Raw genomic sequence first — 18,774 nt, 5'->3', positions numbered from 1 at the left:
CCTTTTTCTCTCTGCCCCCTCCTCTTAGTTGCATACTTAAAACTCATATTTTCCTTTTCAACTATTGAATTCAGCCTGATCCCCCTGATACTTTTTGGAAGGGCTAAGATTTTCTGCCAGCTATATAAACAGTCCTAACAACAATAAAACAATTTTCAAATCCTAGCAATTTGATAGGGAAATAACCCACTATTGTATCTATAACACTTTTTATTTAAAAAAAAAGCTTAACTGTATAAATGTTGAAAAAAAATCTATTTTACTTTCATATGGTGTGTGGGGTTTGGGATTTTTTGTTTGTGTGTGTGTGTATTATTGTTATTATTATTATTATTTTATTATTTTTTTTAGTAAAAACAAAACAAAGTGACATTCGTGGAAGTCATTTGCACTCGGTTATTATTTGTTCAGCTCCGCCTGAGGGCAGGACTCTGGAGCCCATTAAACTGACTTATGAAGTGATTAAAAAGACTCATTGTAGTTTTTGACACCATCTATTAAAACCACTAATACTTGATCGGCTTTGGTGACTCGTCCCGGACAATAGCTACCATTTCACACAAATGTAATTGAGTTCCTTCGCAGATCATTGGCATTGCAAGAAACTGTCTGTGTATCCAGGTTATATTTGTACATTGAGTTGTGTATGTTATGGAAAATCCACGAGGAACGTAAAGACTTTGTCTTTGTGTGTGTGTAATCTCGCTCTGTTTAACAATTAGTACAGGAGCCAAGACTCATTCAATGTGACTATGTTCCATTTGGAGTTGATCCCAGATGTTGCTGTCTTCCAAGTGTTAAATCCCACTGATGATCTCTATAATTTATTTTCTTGAGTTCTTTATGTGCCAGGTCACAGCTGGGTTGCTAGATATCGATTAGTCCTCCAGTCCGCTTTCTTTATGAGGATGGGCAGAGGCTTAAAATCCACTCTGGGATTTCCTGGAATGGCATGTAGGATATTACCAGTCAAGTATTTCAAGCTGCAGCACTCCCCTCATTTTTTGTTGTTGAGTGAAGGAGAATATTGCACAGCTGAAGCATATCTTCCTTTTTGTTAGTAATCTGCTTTTTTATCTACTCCCCCCACCGATAAAACTCAAAACAAAATCATTCCCCCCATTATTTGAATAATTAGCCTGTGGCTGCTGAACAATTAAATAGTATCCTTCAGTCAAATTTTTCTGTGCTAGTAAGTCTTGATTGAGTACTTAACCAAGAGCATCTAGTTGCGAATGCCAGTGTTTGCAGAAATCTTATGACTGCTGGAGAAGTATCCTTGTAATCTCAGTAAGTGTCCCGTTTCCCCCACCCCCTTTGGATGACTCAAGAACAAATATAAAGATCTTCAAGCTTCCTTTGCTGCTTATATGTAATGACCAGTTCTATGTTTCTTTTTCACTTGCCTCCAAAAATCCATCCAAAATACTCCTCATCCAGTTTGTGCATCATCATTACAAACTGCTGAAATATTAACTCAGAAACCATTTCACTTGCTTTGGGAACAGTATTTTACAGTCTACATTATATAATCTTTATCCTTGCAAGAACAACACTCTGAGACAAATTTTTATACTTAAACCGCAATTGCAACACAAAGTGATGAGGTGGTATATGGGAAAATAGTATAATATCCTCCTATGTGTATTTCCTGAAGCTTCTTAGGAAGATGATTTTTATATATTCAAAATCGAATATCCTATCTCAAGACTTGTTTAAACTATTCCTTTTCCGATCACAGGAAATGGTGTATTTCTGAACAGTTATTCTATGTTACTTTGGCATACTAAACTGCCTTGGTAAAATGGGTACATTATAAAATCCCCTTGAGAATCCTGATTAGTTGTACCAAACATATGTATCCTTTGTATGAGTGCGCAGGGCTCAGATCAATGTCAAATCTCATCTGCATTTTCAATCTGAATTTTGCAGCACATGCTGTGTGATCCATGCCTCTACTGTGGCATACTAAAATGGATGAATAACCAAGCAACAGCCACCTAGTTGCAATGAGGGACTGCTGGTAACCAGGTGGCTGTTGCTCACTCGCATAGCCTGGCTGACTCTCACTGTAAGCAGTATTTTATACATGAGTAACACAATCTTCCCCATCTTCTATGTTTATGAAACTACTGCCAGCTAGCTGCAGAGAATTCTTTTTGATTCCTTTTCATTGACCAGGTTGCTTTACTCTCAATTCAACTAATAATGGGTACTGCATACTGACTTGGTTAGGACCATGTCAGTTATGAGTGATAGAACCTTTGCACCAAGGTTTACTAGATATAAACTCGCAGAAAATCTTAATCTTCTGCTATGAGTTGGAAACTGTCTTAAGGTTTACTCCCAGTTTAGTATGGGGCAGTTTTATCTTTCTCATGTTCTGCCTTCATGTGGAATCTGCAATATGTTGTCCTCCAGGATGCTGTTGATGAAGATCTATGCAGTATATTTTTCATTCAAGAAGTTCCTTTCTTTCTTGTTTAGGGAGGGGAAACTCTTTTCTGTTTTCTCATGCTGCTGTGTCAAACTGATAACAATACTCAATAAAAGAACATTGTCCAGTTACAAATAATACTTAAAGCCTAGTCTGAAGAGAGGGTAGGAGAGGTGCAACTTCGGAATTTTTGTGAGTATATCTGAAAGTGGTAGACGCATCTGGTAAACATCTTACACAAATCACAAATGGAGTTGGATCCCATTGGACTTTCATGAACCACACTGTATAATCGGCTGTAGAAGTATCAGAAGTGGTTTGATCAAGACTATACAGCAGGGATCGGCAACCTTTGGCACGCGGCCCGTCAGGGAAATCCGCTGGCGGACCCTGACGGTTTGTTTCCTTGCAGTGTCCGCAGGTTTGGCTGATCGCAGCTCCTACTGGTCGCGGTTCGCCATTCCAGGCCAATGGGGGCTGTGGGAAGTGGCAGCCATCACATCCCTCAGCCCCTGCTGCTTCCCACAGCCCCCATTGACCTGGTACAGCGAACTGCGGCCAGTGGGAGCTGTGATTGGCCAAACCTGCGGACGCTGCAGGTAAATGTTAGGGGGCTTAATCCTTCACCCGCTTACTTCCCTGGTCCTTCTTGCATGAACAGAGAGCAACAATAGCCGAAGTCCAAAGGTGCAAACAATTCAATGTTTATTGGGGTGAACTTCAAGCAAGCATGATTCCAGTTTCCTTCCTTAGTGTCCCGCTTCCCAGCTCTGACACCACAGAGCCTTACCTGTGTCCCTGTTCCCACTTCCCCCCCTTATCAAAACATGATTCCAATTCCCCCACCCCCATTCCCTGTTCCCATTCCCCCCTCTTACTTCCTGATTGACTGCAGACTATATAGTAAAACTTGAGTTTTGCTTAGCTATACCTTAACCAATCATTTTCCTGAAATGTAACTAACCAATCCTAATATATTGGAACATGATTATTTAACCAATTATATCCCACCACCTTAATTAGTTTACACCCAGCAAAATTCATTATACAGCAGACAGAAACAATCACAGAACCAGACAGCGATTATGCAGACAAAGAATAGGGAAATGGGGACTACAGTGATAGAACAACACAGAAATGAGGATTTCACATCTCAGCTATTGATAAGTGAGTTCTTGCCAGACAGGATGCTATCAAACTAAATTTCCTTTTACATCTTCTAGGCACTTCCCTTTCTCTGGAGGTGATAGGCATTATCAGGACAGGATTGTGTTCCCAACAGCCCTATAGCACCTTATTTCAATGTGACTAGTTTGGAATGTAAGGATGTGTGGGCTTTTATCTCCTGCCCCCATCGAATCTTAAAGTCCATCTCTCTAGGTTAGCCACGCTGTATTCAAAGATACTCTGTTCCTTCTTTGATAGGTGGACTGCATCTCTTCTCAGAACAGCATGCCAGTTCGCTTCCCAGCTTATGGCTGCCTCTGCTGCTTAGCCAAAGATCTTAGCCTTAGAACAGGGCCTCAGACTGTCACAGTAAGAGAAGACCCTTACACCGGCAGACAGTGATTTTGATTCTTTCTTTTATACCTCTATAACTAGCTAAGTGATAAGAATACACCTAGATTAGAGTATAGGCCTTTACAGACAGGCCTAAATATCTATATCCTAACAGTAAACAAACCGTCCTGGTCCATCAGCGGATTTCCCTGATGGGCCGCGTGCCAAAGGTTGTTGATCCCTGCTATATAGCTATGGCTATTTCGCACACAATAGATCAGTGAGTAGGCACATCTTTCAAAGCCAATTCTTACTGCTTGGTGCAAACCTGAGACCTGTAGTTGTACTAAAGAAAATGCACTGCTTATTCTGTACATGCTGCTTAAAGAGGAGAAAGGAAGTTCAGTTGATTGCTAAATAAGTAGTTAAAATATAAATAATAGATTTACTCCTCCCCCCCAGAAATAATTCCACATACTGCACAATGCCAGATCTGTCAACATTTTAGTTTGATAAATACTGTATCTGAGAATATACTTACATTTTCTAGAACATGATCATTTTATATTGATTTAGTCACTGAATGCTGATGTTAGCCTGGGGAGTTATGGGGCATGCGTGAGACAGGAAGGGAGAATTGGAGAAAAATTAAGAATAGCTAAACACAGTGTATCACTTACAAGTAGCATGCTCACCCAGACAGTGCAGTCATTCGATATAGCACGGTGCACTTTTTAAACTCATACAGATAACATAAGTCCAAAGGGACTTGGCATTTATATTGTGCTGTTGAGCCATAAATCACAGTGCTTCACAAAGTGTGCAAAGGGTGAATGTCTCCATTTTATAAAGGGAGGAACTGAGGGGGTTAAGTGACTTGTTGAAAATCACATAGTATGGCCATGGCAAAACTAAGAACTGAACTACCATTCAGTGTAGCACAAAAGAATTAACACAACAAAGACAGTGTACAAATAAAACCAATGACCAGAATTCCGCATTCTTATATCCAGGTAGTATCTCAAATTTCAGATATGTCCATAACGCAATAATTTTACATTTTTAAAATATTTTCATCTTACTTAATGTCACTTCATTTGTTGGGCCCCATCAGGATTTTCTAAAGAGCTGTTGCCCAGTGGATTATTCATACAGCACCCATGCTCTGTCAGACTTAAGTTTAACCCATAACTTTCTGTATTTAAAACCATTTTTTACTGATCCAAGTTTAAATAAACTTTTCAGCTCAGAACATGTTCAACCCATGATATTGGTGAAGGACAAAGATCAGGGTTGAGATTTTCAGAGCTGGCTAGGAGATTTAGCCACACAGCTCCCATTGAAATGATAGAAGTTGTGTTGCTAAATATCAAAGTCATCTTTGGAAAATCTCACCTTAGGTACCTGTGCTGATTCTGGAATTGCTTAGCAGCCTTCAATACTGTTGATGAGACCCAGATTAACAGATCACTGGGCCCTAGGCAAACCCTGGCTCCCATCTCCTGACCAGCTCCCTCATTGCAGTTCCTCGTCCAAAGGTCTGGCTGAGGTACTAGTGCAGGTGCTGGCCGCACAGCAGTGATGAGGAGGAAAAGCACGGCCCGCCCTCTGCCCGTTTGGGTTTGGCTCCGCCCATCCTCTGTAATGACAAGGGTTAGGGCAGTGGGGCCAAAACTGAGGGAGTAGCATTGCAACCTGGTGCATGGGGGTCACAATGCCATTCATTCAGTTTTGGCCCTGCCACTCTGTCATGACACCAGGCTGGTTGGCCAAACCTCAGTGCACAGTGGGACAAGTAGCGCTACCGTGGAGCTGACTCCTGTAGCAGTATTTGAGCCAGACCAGCCAGAGGTGTCTAGGTTGCCTATGCATTAATCTGGCCCTGCTGTTGACCCCGAAGTGTCTGTGACAAAACAACCCAGAGAATAGTATTGGGTGATAGCTCATCAGTAAGGCTACGATTTAGTCACAGGTATTTTTAGTAAAAGTCACGGACGGATCATCGGCAATAACCAAAAAGTCACGGCCAGTGATCTGTCTGTGACTTTTACTAAAAATACCCCTAACTAAATCTTACCTGCTGGTGAGGGGGCGAGGGGGAGAGGGTGTGTTCCAGCGGACGCTGCTGCTCCTAGGGGTGAAGGATGTCCCGGGACCCGCTGCTACTGCTCCGGGGGGGCGGGGGTGTACCGGGGCCCTGCCACCGCTGATGCTGCTCCTCCTCTGGGTGGGGGTGGCCTGGGGCGTTGCTGCTGCTCCCTGACCGCTGCTTCCTGACCACTGCTCTGGGGCAGCGCCCGAGACCAGTTTCCTGGGACCGTCGGAGCAGCTGCTGGGGCGGCCTTGGGGTCAGCCACATCAGCCGCTGTAGCTGCGGAAGTCACAGAGGTCCTGGAAAGTCATGGAATCTGTGACTTCTGTGACCTCCGTGAAAGAGTTGCAGCCTTGAAGCATCTCATGTGGGGTGTCGCAGAGTTCTCTTCTGTCATCTTTTCTGTTCATGGTATGTGTGAAGCTACAAAGGGAGAACCTGAGAATGTTTTGGCTGCAGTGCCAAAAGTACACTGATGACATTAACCTCTGTCTGTTTCATGGAACCTGGTCGGTGCCAGTAGTGAACTTTCCAGTGCCCAGGCGTGGATGGGAACTAACTGGTTAAAGCTTAATCCAAATATGAGTGAGGCAATGCTGGGTTACATAACCCAAGGCAGTGACAGAAGTGATAACTCCCTTCTTGAAATTATGCTTACTTTTCTGTTACTAGGTCCTGTTGAATTCTGGATGTTCAAATAGCAGGTGTGGCTACAATTATTTCCTCCCACCTTTTCTGACTAATAGGGTGTGAACTCTCTTAATTAGACGTGGCTCTCACCATGATATCCATGTCTTTGTCTATCTGGTATTTCATGCAAAGAACGTATATCTTCCATGTTCCAGCTACAGCACTGACTTCCAACTTATTTCTTACTATAATTCAATGTTTGTTTTGGTCTATAAAGCCTTTCATGATTTGGGTGCTTGTGTATCTTAGGGAAAACTCGGGAAAGAGACAGTCTGACAGGTAAGATCAGCTGGAACGCTTGAGCCGACAATCATTAGATTTGAGCAGTGGACGACAAGGTATTTTCAGTGGAAATTCGACTCTGGAATTTTCTTTCCTTTCTCCCCCTGGGTCTGACAGCCAGAACATTTTGATCATTTGGGTTCATTACAAGGCCTGTCTGTTTATTCAGGCTTCTTCTGTGGCGAAGGATTGAACTGGGAGGGACTTGCTTCCCTTTCTGTTGGTCTGGGAGTTCTTATTGTGTTCTCTTGTGACTGTTAACAAGTTATCTTTGCATGTGACTGCATCAGTGAAAGGTTTATTTGTTTTGGCTTTTTAAATAAAGCATTCTATCTATATGCTCTTCTTCACTTTGCTGGGGCTGCCTTCATGTGATTTCTGCCTCCCGCATTCCCAGGTATCAAAAATCTTCACATTTTGGAGAAATTATTCTCCTTCTAGACAACTCGTGTCTTTTGGTTTCTCACATTGGTGACAGTAGCAGTATTAACCACATAAAAACCGTACAACTCAGTCCCTAGTTTTATCATGTTTTATGCCCTTGGTCACATAAGCAGCTTGGAAGCATCTTTGCCAATAGTCTCTTTCCTAGAGAAACATATTAGGAAACATAGATGTTGGCAGAAACTATGCACAATTAACAACTGAAAGACATGTGGATGGTGTATGGAGAATGAAAGCTCCAAGGAGTGCCACACTGACCTGACACCTGTGTCGGATCTTTGGATGTCAAGCTGCTACCGTTTCAGATCTCTAAGTGAAAAAGATTGAAGGGGCTAAACTAGTTAGAGCTCCATGAAAATAGGGTTTCTCCATAATAATTATAGTTCTCCAAATGAAGGAGAAGGCAGGGATCTGATGTTTCTAGGGTCTTGGCCACCTGAAACTCTTCACTTGAAGACCATGCTGATCCTACTTCCAGGTGTTGCAGAGGAGTCTGTCCAAGGATTTGGGAGCTACAAATATTAGTCTGCTAAGTGCCTAGCATCAGGGACAAGGAAAGGTACCCTTAGATCCTGTAATTTGTAAACAGTTTTTTCTTGACGAGAAAATGAGGCCATGTAAAATATAATTTATGCAGTGAAAGTGATCATTGCTGCTATGGAAATAGATGCAGAATTATGCTCTTGAAGGAGCCCTAACTCTACTACAAACCACCTGGACTGGGTCAGGAAAAATAGCTGCTGAAGCTGACTGGATGTTCCTCCTTTGGTTGCAGTTGTTGAGAAACACTGTCCGCTTTAAAGATCACACTTCTGTCTGAAAATTGTTACCTGCTTTGTTTCATGTAACAGCTAAGATTGTTACCTGTGAATGAGTAGAGGGGAAAATATCTGTTTACTTTTGTGCTCTGATGTGTGCACTGAGTTAGTGTTTTTTCACACAGCAACAATAAGGGGAACAAACAGTAGGTAGGGAAATGTGATTGTAAAATCACAAAAACGGACAGGAGGGCATGGAGGAAGGTATAGTACTTAAACTTATTTCTAACTCCCTTTAAAAATTGACTAGATCAAGTATCTGTGTCTTTTCAGTGTTTGGGGGTTTAAGTGGTTGATCTCATGAAAGTTAATGCATAAGTGATAAGCTTGCCTGTCCCCATCCCTTTCCCGAGCAGAGGAGGAAAGGGTACGTGAGAAATGGACTCAAGTGCCTTTTCAGGTGCTTTATTTTGATGATCCTGTCACAGCTTGTCTGTGTTTGATGTTTTTTTATCTAACTGAGCCAGTGATTGTAGTGTTCCATTAAACACTGAAAACAATAGTGAGAAAGAAGAAAGTATTCGGTACGAGCAGCTTTCTTTTTAAATGTGTGATTGGTCTGTGTTCTAGGGAGCAGAAAATAGGAAAGAAAATCATTCTTCTTTAATAATTTGTATTGAACTCACACAACCTCATATAAACTAACAACTGGAGCTGAGCCCCACCTGCTGAAGGAGTAAACCCAGAAACAGCTCCTACAGGACTGTCCAAAAATGTAAGTAATCGGAACTATGTGAAAATTCTATCCATGGTGACCCAAATCACCAGGGTAGGGCTGGTATCGCTGTTGGTAGGGTTAAAATGTATCTAACATCTTTTACTCAAAAATAGGTTAGCCTTGCCAAAAAAAAAAAAAAAAAAGTAGTCTGTACTTTATTCCACTTAGGTAGGGGTAATGAGCAGAGAATATACAAGACACTTTCTCTCGGGAAAATAAGTGTTTATCACACCAGAGGCTGTAGTACTGAGTATAAACTAATCAATGTCCTTACATGAGCTGTATGAAAGACAACTGCCTCAACCCAGACTCTCTTCAGAACACAACAGAAACTGCTTTGTATTATACAAACAGTAATGAAAATCAACTGGTTTCTCTTATGATATAGACTATGACATTTGTTGAATAGTTATATTTTATTGTGTTAAAATATTGTTAATATTATTTGTTTGAATGGATAACAGTACAGTTTAATAAAAAGAGGATTTTTTTAAAATGTGAGTTGAGTCCTCTGTAAAGACAATGATATGAATTCCCCATTGTAATAACTTCCTATTTTTGGATGAAGTAACTTCTCTTTTATACTGTCAATCTGTGGAGTTCCTAATGTTATCTCTGATTTCATGAGCAATAACCTGCTCTCCAATTCATCCCATTAAACTAAATTGTCCACAGATGTATGTATGTAAGCTGTAACTATACATTTTTACAACTGATAAGGGTGACTGTTATAAGGAATAATGCTAATTAACAATGATCATTTTTCTTTCAAGGACCCTACCTGCCAATAAAAATGACTTTCTAGCAATGATGCATGCAGGTCAACAAAGTTTACCCATGATTTCTGAAATGGTGCTGCTCATGCCTTGTCCTCACCTACATTTGCAGCCAGCCATGGCCAACTGCATCCATTGTTAACACCCATTCTGAGCAATGGGCACTTCTGCTAGCACAGAGAGGTTAAAGAGTTTGATTTGCAGTCCTCTTTGCTAACTGGAAGTTCAAATTGCTCCATTTATTTTATTTGTGTAAATGACAGTGGTTTTATTTTTGTATTTCTAGTTTGTGACAGCAAACTAAAGAGTAACTACTGAGTTTGGTAGTGTAGCAGAAACTTGAAATTCATGGGCATGTTATGTACTGCATTTAATTCACTGAACCTCTATTAATAAGGCTAATAAATTAGGGAAAACACATTATTCACTATTAGTGATGTTAGAAACTTTTGAATCATTCTTCAGTTATTTTATACAATTTTTTTTGTCAAATTTGTAAAATTTCCCAGACAAAAATAGAGTAAGAATCATTAAAAAATACAATTAATAGAAGTGTTGGTGGTTTCCTTCTTACGTTGTACTGTGCAAGGCAGATTAGAGTCCATTCGCTATCTGCACTTATTTCCCCAATAAGAAAAAAATGAGAATAATTAATCATTGTAACAAGAGCCAAAATGTCATCACTCTGTGAAATCCTTTCTTCCCCCTGGAACAACAGAAGACTTTTAAAGCAAACAAAATTCCTCTTTTACGGGGCCAGATATAGTTCTACATATTCAGCTGTGTTGAACAAATGGACTGCCTTACCCTTTCCCTCCCCACCTAAATAAGGGAAGGCATAGTAGCTGACCACACAGACTTACTGTAGTTTTTCTCAGCTGAATACATAGTAAAATATTTTTAGCATTATTGTTAGATTCTCAGGAGACTAGTCATTTCTAATTACTAAAGTAACTGGAGATGTAGCACACTTAATTATTCAGGAATTGATTTTCATAATCTTGTGGCGTGAACTTCTTTATATATTTAAGTTTTTTTTTTTCAAAATTACATTAAAAGAAAAAGGTAGACAAATTATTCAGTTGTGTTAAATTAATCTGGTGTGTAGTTAAGACTGCATATGCACTTGTTAAGAAAATAATCATTTGAAAATTTATTTCAATCCACTGGAGAAGCAACATTGTTCAAGATGTAGAAAAATGAAAAAATTGAGTTATTTTCTGTTGTCTGTCCCTTGTAAATCTTCAGTAAAGCATAAGTGCCAATTTCCAAGTACAAATAAATTGATCTTTGAAGGCATAGCAGCTTCGTGATCTATTAAAAATTCTCTCACTATTGTTTAGATTTTGCTGGGTATATTTCTAGTTTTTTACAGAATCTAAATCAGATCTTGACAAACTTACTAGAGATTTAACAGCATTACGATTAAACCTACTAATCTGAGGCTGATATGAATGAAGGGCACCCACCAGTTAAGTCCAGAGGCAGGATAATGTTGAGAAGTGCAGCCCTGCAACCATTTGCTGGGATTTTTTTTTTCAAGATGCTCTCCATGGACTCTGCTTGAAAGCTTCATTTTTTGCTTCACCCTTCACCTTCACCTTAATTATTTGTTAAAATCTGCAATCCCCTCTTCTGGCTGTGGAAAAGGAGAAAGTTCTCTCTTTGAAACACCGAAGACTCAAGCTTCCTCTGAGATGTAGCAAGGAGAAAAAGCTCTGCTTCTCCATTGCTCCTGCCAACCTTTGTTTTTTAGGATCCTTAATCTCAGTGAAGAGTGTTGGCCTCTGCTGCTGTTCATGCCTTTCAGCGGAAAAGGTGAAGTGACTGCTGTCAGTTTTGCTGCTGCTGCTTGGGCTTAGCCATGAGCAATAGACAGCCCCTAGTTTGGTCTGTCTGCAGACTCAAGAAGACTGTCTACATTTGGTCATGTTCAGAAACTTCCTTTAAAGTCTGAAGGCTAGAAACTTTTTTTTGTTTGTTTGGGTAAAGAAAGCTTACATTGTTCAGAAACTGATGGCACAGGCCCCTCAACTCAGCAGGGAAAAGGTTCCTACTTGCTACTGGTGAGTAGCTGAGTGGAATTTTCAAGCCTGGACTAAACAACTTATAATTGCAATGTTTGGTTCACTTCTATCAAAGGGTCACTGAGAGAGGTTAAATTTGGGCCTACATCTTCATTTGTATGTTTTTACTTCCTCCTAAACAAATGCCAGTTTTTTTCCCTGTTCTTGCTTAATAAAAATAGAGCTAAACTTCAGAACACTGGCATCATTCATTATGCAAGCCTGTGGGTTTTTTCGAAGAAGAATTTCAGTTTGAATGAATATGTATTCATGCTCTTGTCCTCTTTTGAGTAATCTCATAGTCCTGCATAATGACTGGGATATAGTAGTAGCTCAGCAGCTTGCAGAGACCAGGAACAGCAGTCTGCACCAATATCACGGATGCCTAACGGTCTGGATTCATCAATAAAAAGTCGTGGATGGGTAGAGTGAGGTTGATAAGGAAAGGTCACATGGTTTGAGACTAGCAGTGGTAAATTCATTGAACCCATTGCTGGCCAACTAACATTTTCACCAAAAATTCTCACTTGCTGGTTAAATGTATTAAATAGGCTTTTAGTTACAGAGCTCAACTGGAATGTTAATGTGTATGTCTTTGGTTCTCCTAACTCCCTATACAAAATATCATGAATTTAAATTATTTAATACCCTTTAATGCACAATCAGTGTATGTAGTCCAAAAACACTTAATAAAATACAGATGGGGGTTTCCATCACCCATTATTGATATACAACAACTCTTGGGTGGAACATGGAAGCTTTGGCACAGTTCACTTCAGCACCATATGGTACAACGGTTGAGGAAATTCAGAATAGCCTATCAGTCTGAACATGCAGAGAAAAGTAAATAGTCAGAATGTAATTACCCAGTAAGAGAAGTTGTTACGCCAAGGGTAACATGCCTACTTGTGGGTTGGAAACAAAACAATGTTCTAGAGTATCTTTAATGACCAAAAATGAACAGGATCTTAATTTTACAACTTATCTAAAAGAAAAAACAGTGCCCTATGTATCCGCTGGCAGCAATGACTAAGGCTGCGACTCTTTCACGGAGGTCACGGAAGTCACAGATTCTGTGACTTTCTGGGACCTCCGTGACTTCCACAGCCGCATTGGCCACTGCTCCGGTGGCCCCAGGCAACAGGTCCCAGTGCTGCTCTGGAACAGCGCTCTCGGAGCAGCAGCAGCGCCCCAGGCTGCCCCCACTCAGGAGAGCAGCAGCAGTGGTGGCAGGGCCACGGGCCACCCCCACCTGGAGTAGCAGCGGCAGGACCATGGGCCACCTCCCCCCACCCTCTCCAGGAGTAGCAGTGGCAGCAGGGCCCTGGGACACATGCACAGCAGGTAAGATTTAGTTAGGGGTATTTTGAGTAAAAGTCACAGACAGGTCACTGGCCATGACTTCTTGGTTATTGCCAGTGACCTGTTGGTGACTTTTACTAAAAATACCCGTGACTAAATTGTAGTCTTAGCAATGACTCATTGGATTGAGTGCTGCCTACCAATGCATCTTTTTGCAGCTGTGACAGGGTCGGGCCAGATGACTACAGGAGAGTAATAGAAGGCAGATATGTTAGCTTCAGGTTAAGTAGGTCCCTTTTCCCTGGGTAAGGTAACAGGGAAGTTCCAGAACAATCAGCAACTTTCTGGAAACAATTAAGGCAGACAGGCTGATTAGAACACCTGCAGCCAATCAAGAAGCTGCTAGAATCAATTAAGGCAGGCTAATCAGGGCACCTGGGTTTAAAAAGGAGCTCACTGCAGTTTGTGGTGTGTGTGAGGGAGCAAGAGGTGCAAGAAACTGAGAGTGAGAAGGCATACTTCTGGAAGACTGAGAAGTACAAGCATCAGACATCGGGCGGAAGGTCCTGTGGCGAGAATAAAGAAGGCGTTGGGAGGAGGCCATGGGGAAGTAGCCCAGGGAGTTCTAGCTGTCACGCAGCTGTTACAGGAGCCACTGTAGACAGCTGCAATCCACAAGGCCCTGGGCTGGAACCCGGAGTAGAGGGAAGGCCGGGTTCCCTCCATCCCCCCAACTCCCTACTTGATACCGGAGGAGTTGAACTGCGCTGTGGGTTCCACCAGAGCGGAAGGTCTCTGGCCTGTTCCCCGATGCACTAGGTGGATCAACAGAGACTGTGGGGAATTGTTGTTCTTCCTTTTCCCCATGCAGGCTAGTGATGAGGCTAACTGAGTGAACGGCAGATTTGAGCCACGAAAGTGGCCAAACTGCGGGCTGCCATGAACCTCTGAGGCGAGCAAATCTGCCAATAAGTGCAGGACCCACCAAGGCAGAGGAGGAACTTTGTCACACAGCACTTGGAGTTATTTCTTGGTGGCGACGCAATTCAGGTACTGTCTCAGCCTTAAGCTGTTCAGCTAAGTACATCTGAGAAAATCACTTTTTGAGCAGGTACAGCAATAAGCTCCTCACTCCTATAAATGGGATGAAACTTATACTAGAGATGAGGGTTAGTAGACAGTCTTCTATCTTAAGAAACTGCCTCAAAGTGTCTCCAGATGTCCTGAGCACAACTCTGTCCTAGCTCTTACTTTGAATGCTAATTTAGCAACTGTTTTTTGTTGGTCACTAAAACAGGTTTCACTGTAATGAGACTGTGGCTGATAAAATAGCAAGCTGACAAGTAACTTGAAAATTAAAACTTGTGAATCCGTTTAATTTTAATGATATGGAAATGTTTTGTATTTACTCTTAATGCAGAATAAGTTATGTGGAGATATATCGACATAAATCTCCACATTAAAGGTCTGACAGCCTGTCAGCAATAGCAAGAGTTCATAGAAATAACACAAATAAATTGGGCAGAGCCAAGTCAAAGTGAAGGCAGCATGGGTTTAATACTCCCAGCACCTTTCAGCTGTCCACATTTCACCAGCGTATTCTGAGTTGAAGTACTTTTAAATGAGCTGTCCTAGTCTTTTGAACATGGAAGGTGGAGTTCATAGTTTTATCCCATTGCTTTCTAATTAAATTTGATTTTTGCGGAGTATGCAGTAGCTATAAAAAACCTTGAATCATCAGAATTGCATCTTCTCACAAGGTGAAGCTTTCTAGGCATTATTATTGCCCAGTAATACCTCCATAGTTCTGGAAGGGGATCTCTCTGCCTATTTTCAACTCTTCCTCTACTACCCTTGTAATTACCCCATGCCCTTTCTCTGTCATGGATGGCTTGTGGCAATCCTCCTGGAGCCTGTCAAGAGACTTTATTGTCTGGTAAGGAATTTATAGATTGTAATGAGACACTCCCTTCTTTAATTCCCTCAATCCCTTTGTCTAAATACATTCCTTCCACAGCATTTTCAGACCCTCTTGGCCCAAGATCTAGGAACTGAGCTTAGGATAACCCCTATTTTTCCTCAGTATGTTCGTCTGTTGCTAGACCACAGTGTTAGTCTAGACAATCCTTAATTCTCATGGTTGTTCCATGATTTACAGTGGAAGCTGGCCCGAAACCCTTGTGGAAGAGTGGAGACGTATGGTATTTATTATGAAATATCAATGTGATTAGCGCTTGTAACTTGTCCTTTCTCTGAAAACAAATAACAAATTCCTCCCCCCAAAACAAATGCTAAGGTTCATCTTTCTGTTTCTGGGGGGAAATCAAGATTTCCTTGTTTGTTTGTTGATTAAAAATAAATGCCATGACTCATGATGGCGAAGTGTATAGAACCCTTTTGTTTCTCTTGCCACATAGACAACAAATTACACTGCAATCACAGGGCTAGTAAGACACATCTAGCTATTTTTGTAGGGAACTGTTTCTGTTTTATTGACACAACTTCTTTTTTAGACTTATTATGCAACATCTTTTTGAGATGTTGATGAAAATTCAAACAGGCATTAACCTATTCTGTGTGTGTGTGTGTGTTTTCTTTCTTGGGGGGATTCACATTATAGAGTGAGGGAAAAGCAGGTAAGATAATGCTAGTTGGATCAGTGCTAACTTTCCTACTAAAACCATGTAGGTTTGGGAGAGAGTAGATACTTTAGAGTAGCTGATTATCTACCCACATCTCGTCATTGCCTCCTGCATGAAGAAGCCATGCCCTCGCTTCCTCCTGGATTTAGTGGCTTTTCATTCCCCCGCCTGTGATTTAGTATCTGAGGGCCACATGTTGAGGATGTTAAAACCCCTCAAACTGACTTGCTGCTCTTTATGTAACACACTTTGTAGAAAGTGTATCTGATAAAAAAGGTGATCATTTGCAGTATACAAGTCAGATATCAGATTTTGATTAATTGCCTCCCCACTAAAGAAATAACACTACAGATTTACATTTTCTTGATTGCATGAGGTATGCAGATGAAGACTTGTTGTTTAACAATACTGTCTTGGTCTCTGTAAGGAACTGCACAGGGAGCGGGGAAAAGGTAATAGGAGAGAGGGGTATTCGCCCCTTGATCTTTGGTTCAAATCCAACCTAGGCCAGTAGCAGCCTCAAATCATCATCACTGGGTGAAGGCTGTTGCTAAGTTATTGTGTGGTATCTGTCCATCTCCTGTTGTGCAAGGGTGTGATACTTCCTTGGAGTACCATCTGCCTTTAGTGTGAGGAAGCCATGCGTGAGCCTGGTGTGGGTCAGCTCCCTGACTCCACCAGACACTTAGATATGTTTATAGTGAAATCAATTATATATTTATTTAACCAAGCATAGAGGTTCAAGTGATAGCGAATAGAAGTATTGGAAACAAAGGGTTACATATAAAATAAAATCATAACGTGCATTCTAGAATCTGGACTTACTTAACGATATACTTTCATGTCTGAGGGCTTGTCTACGCTATCGCGCGGGGTTGATCTAAGATACGCAACTTCAGCTATGTGAATAGCACAGCTAAAGTCAACATACTTAGATCTACTTACCGTGGTTTCTTCACTGCAGTAAGTCGACAGCTGATGTTCTCCTGTCGATTCCACTTGCGCTTCTTGTTCTGGTGGAGTACCGGAGTTGATGGGAGAGCGCTCAGCGGTCGGTTTATTGCGTCTATACTAGATGCGATAAATCGACCCCTGCTGGATCGACTGCTGCCCGCTGATCCAGCGGGTAGTGTAGACAAGCCCTTAGAGAGCAAATATCACCCAATGTCTTTCCAGCTTTTTACAGACAGGCTTGGCCTGTGAACTTCCTCTCATGAGACAAGTCATACTGTCAGCTTGCCTCTTTTGTGAAAGATGCAGGATGTCTGTTTGCATCCTCAGATATATCCGAACAATTCATTGTCTTTATTCATAAACAGGATGCCTTCCTGCTTGTTGGTTGTTCTTGCATACTCTTTTTTTTAGATTTCATAGTCTCTTAATCTGCATCTGGCTCAGAGGCCTACACTGTGAGATACACAAAGACCAGTCAGGGAGGTAAGTGCCTGTTATCCCCTGCCTGAAACGAACCTGTCTGAGACATGTCACTGCTGATTATCTGCCCTAAGAACATGATTTTCAATATAGACACTCAATTCCTTAAATATTATCTTTACATACATTTCATAATGATTAGGATGACCATTAGGCTACTGGCTCTTGGCAGAGACCTCAGATGCCACCCTTTAGTGAATTATTATGTATATATCTGACCCACAGGATCCCCGTAAAACTCTATACGCAACCTATGCCATCTGCTAGTTGGCACCAAGTGGTCCTTGGATCACAAAGTGCCCACATAATGAAAACCATCACCATCATTAGTATGAAAGCATCGCCTTTATCAACCTTCTCAATAGAGCGAAACAAATTACATAACTACATGGAAACAAAAAAACCTTTTTTGCCCCTAAAGTCTCACCAGAGCTAAATTGCCAAGTGACCACTTTTGCATGTAGCATATTCTCATCTACACAAACACTTAGCTGACGGCAAGCTGGGGTGTAAATCTGTCCTTTACCGGCCTGCCGCACACTAAGTGTCTATGTGAATCCTGCTGTTGCACACTAAAAGTTCCATAGTGTTCTTTGCTCTACTCCACTTCAAAATAGGAATCAATATTAGAAGGGGGAAATGAATCCAAGTTAAAAACAAACAAGGCAAATGAAATACCTCCTGTATCCTAGCTAGTTAGAAAGAAAATGTCTGTATCTTTTTTTTAATTTTGCTTAAGAAGAAAACCAATGAAAAAACAAACCCACTTAAATATCTTTTGAAATAGTTAACCAAGATATTGCAATACTGTCACTTTTTATTGTACAGATAAAGCATCCTTTTTTTTTTTTAAATTCTGTCAATGGCTAATTTTAGAGGCTCTGTGGTTTACCTGTAGAACATGTTGTGCTTACATGTACAACAAATTTTAAGGCTTTTTAAAAATCCAAATCCTCTCCTATTGAAATGTTTGTAAATTATCTCTTCCTGGCTTTTAAATGAACAGAATATTATTCAAAGATTTTTGTGTGTTATACAAAATGATTCTGTAAGGACAGTAAAACAGTAGCCACTTTAATTATAAAAGAGCTGCCCCACAACTAAATTCTTGGTAAATTATAATAGAACACAATTCAGAAGAGCAAGAGTTATTGTCCAGAAGTGACGTTTGTTTGTTGTATTGAGTTAATATCAGTTACACTGTACAACTGCTGGAAAACCTAACTTTCTCTGGGATACACAATTGTACTTGACTCCATTTTCTCAGACCTGACATGAGGGGAATTGTGCTCTTCTGTGGATTATATTTTTAAGAATGCATAAAACTGTTTAACTCATATATAAAACAAGAAAAATTACATTGGACCCAGCACAATGTTTGAGCTACTGAAGTACTAGCTATCTTGAATATCAGTATAAAATATCATTTTAGAACTAAGATTAGAAGTTCATAATTGCACATATTTTTTTATCTTCCTAAAAGACTGTTTTTCTTTCCTTTTAATTAGAATAATTGTAAATGGAGTTTCACATATATTCAAAAGCATCTCTTTGCCCTCCATTTAAAATTCCT

At 40.8% G+C, this 18,774-nt stretch overlaps 1 protein-coding gene across 4 annotated transcripts in view; it reads left to right on the top strand.

Annotated features, from left to right (window-relative positions):
- The window catches only part of DOCK4 (dedicator of cytokinesis 4), a 412,625-nt gene that overhangs the window by 1,058 nt on the left and 392,793 nt on the right, over nt 1-18,774 (top strand). The window lies entirely within an intron of this gene.

Source organism: Natator depressus, chromosome 1 (genome assembly GCF_965152275.1).
Source record: "Natator depressus isolate rNatDep1 chromosome 1, rNatDep2.hap1, whole genome shotgun sequence".
NCBI lineage: Eukaryota > Metazoa > Chordata > Testudines > Cheloniidae > Natator > Natator depressus.
The sequence above is the reverse complement of the archived record's forward strand: the minus strand, read 5'-3'. Positions and strand labels throughout refer to the sequence as shown.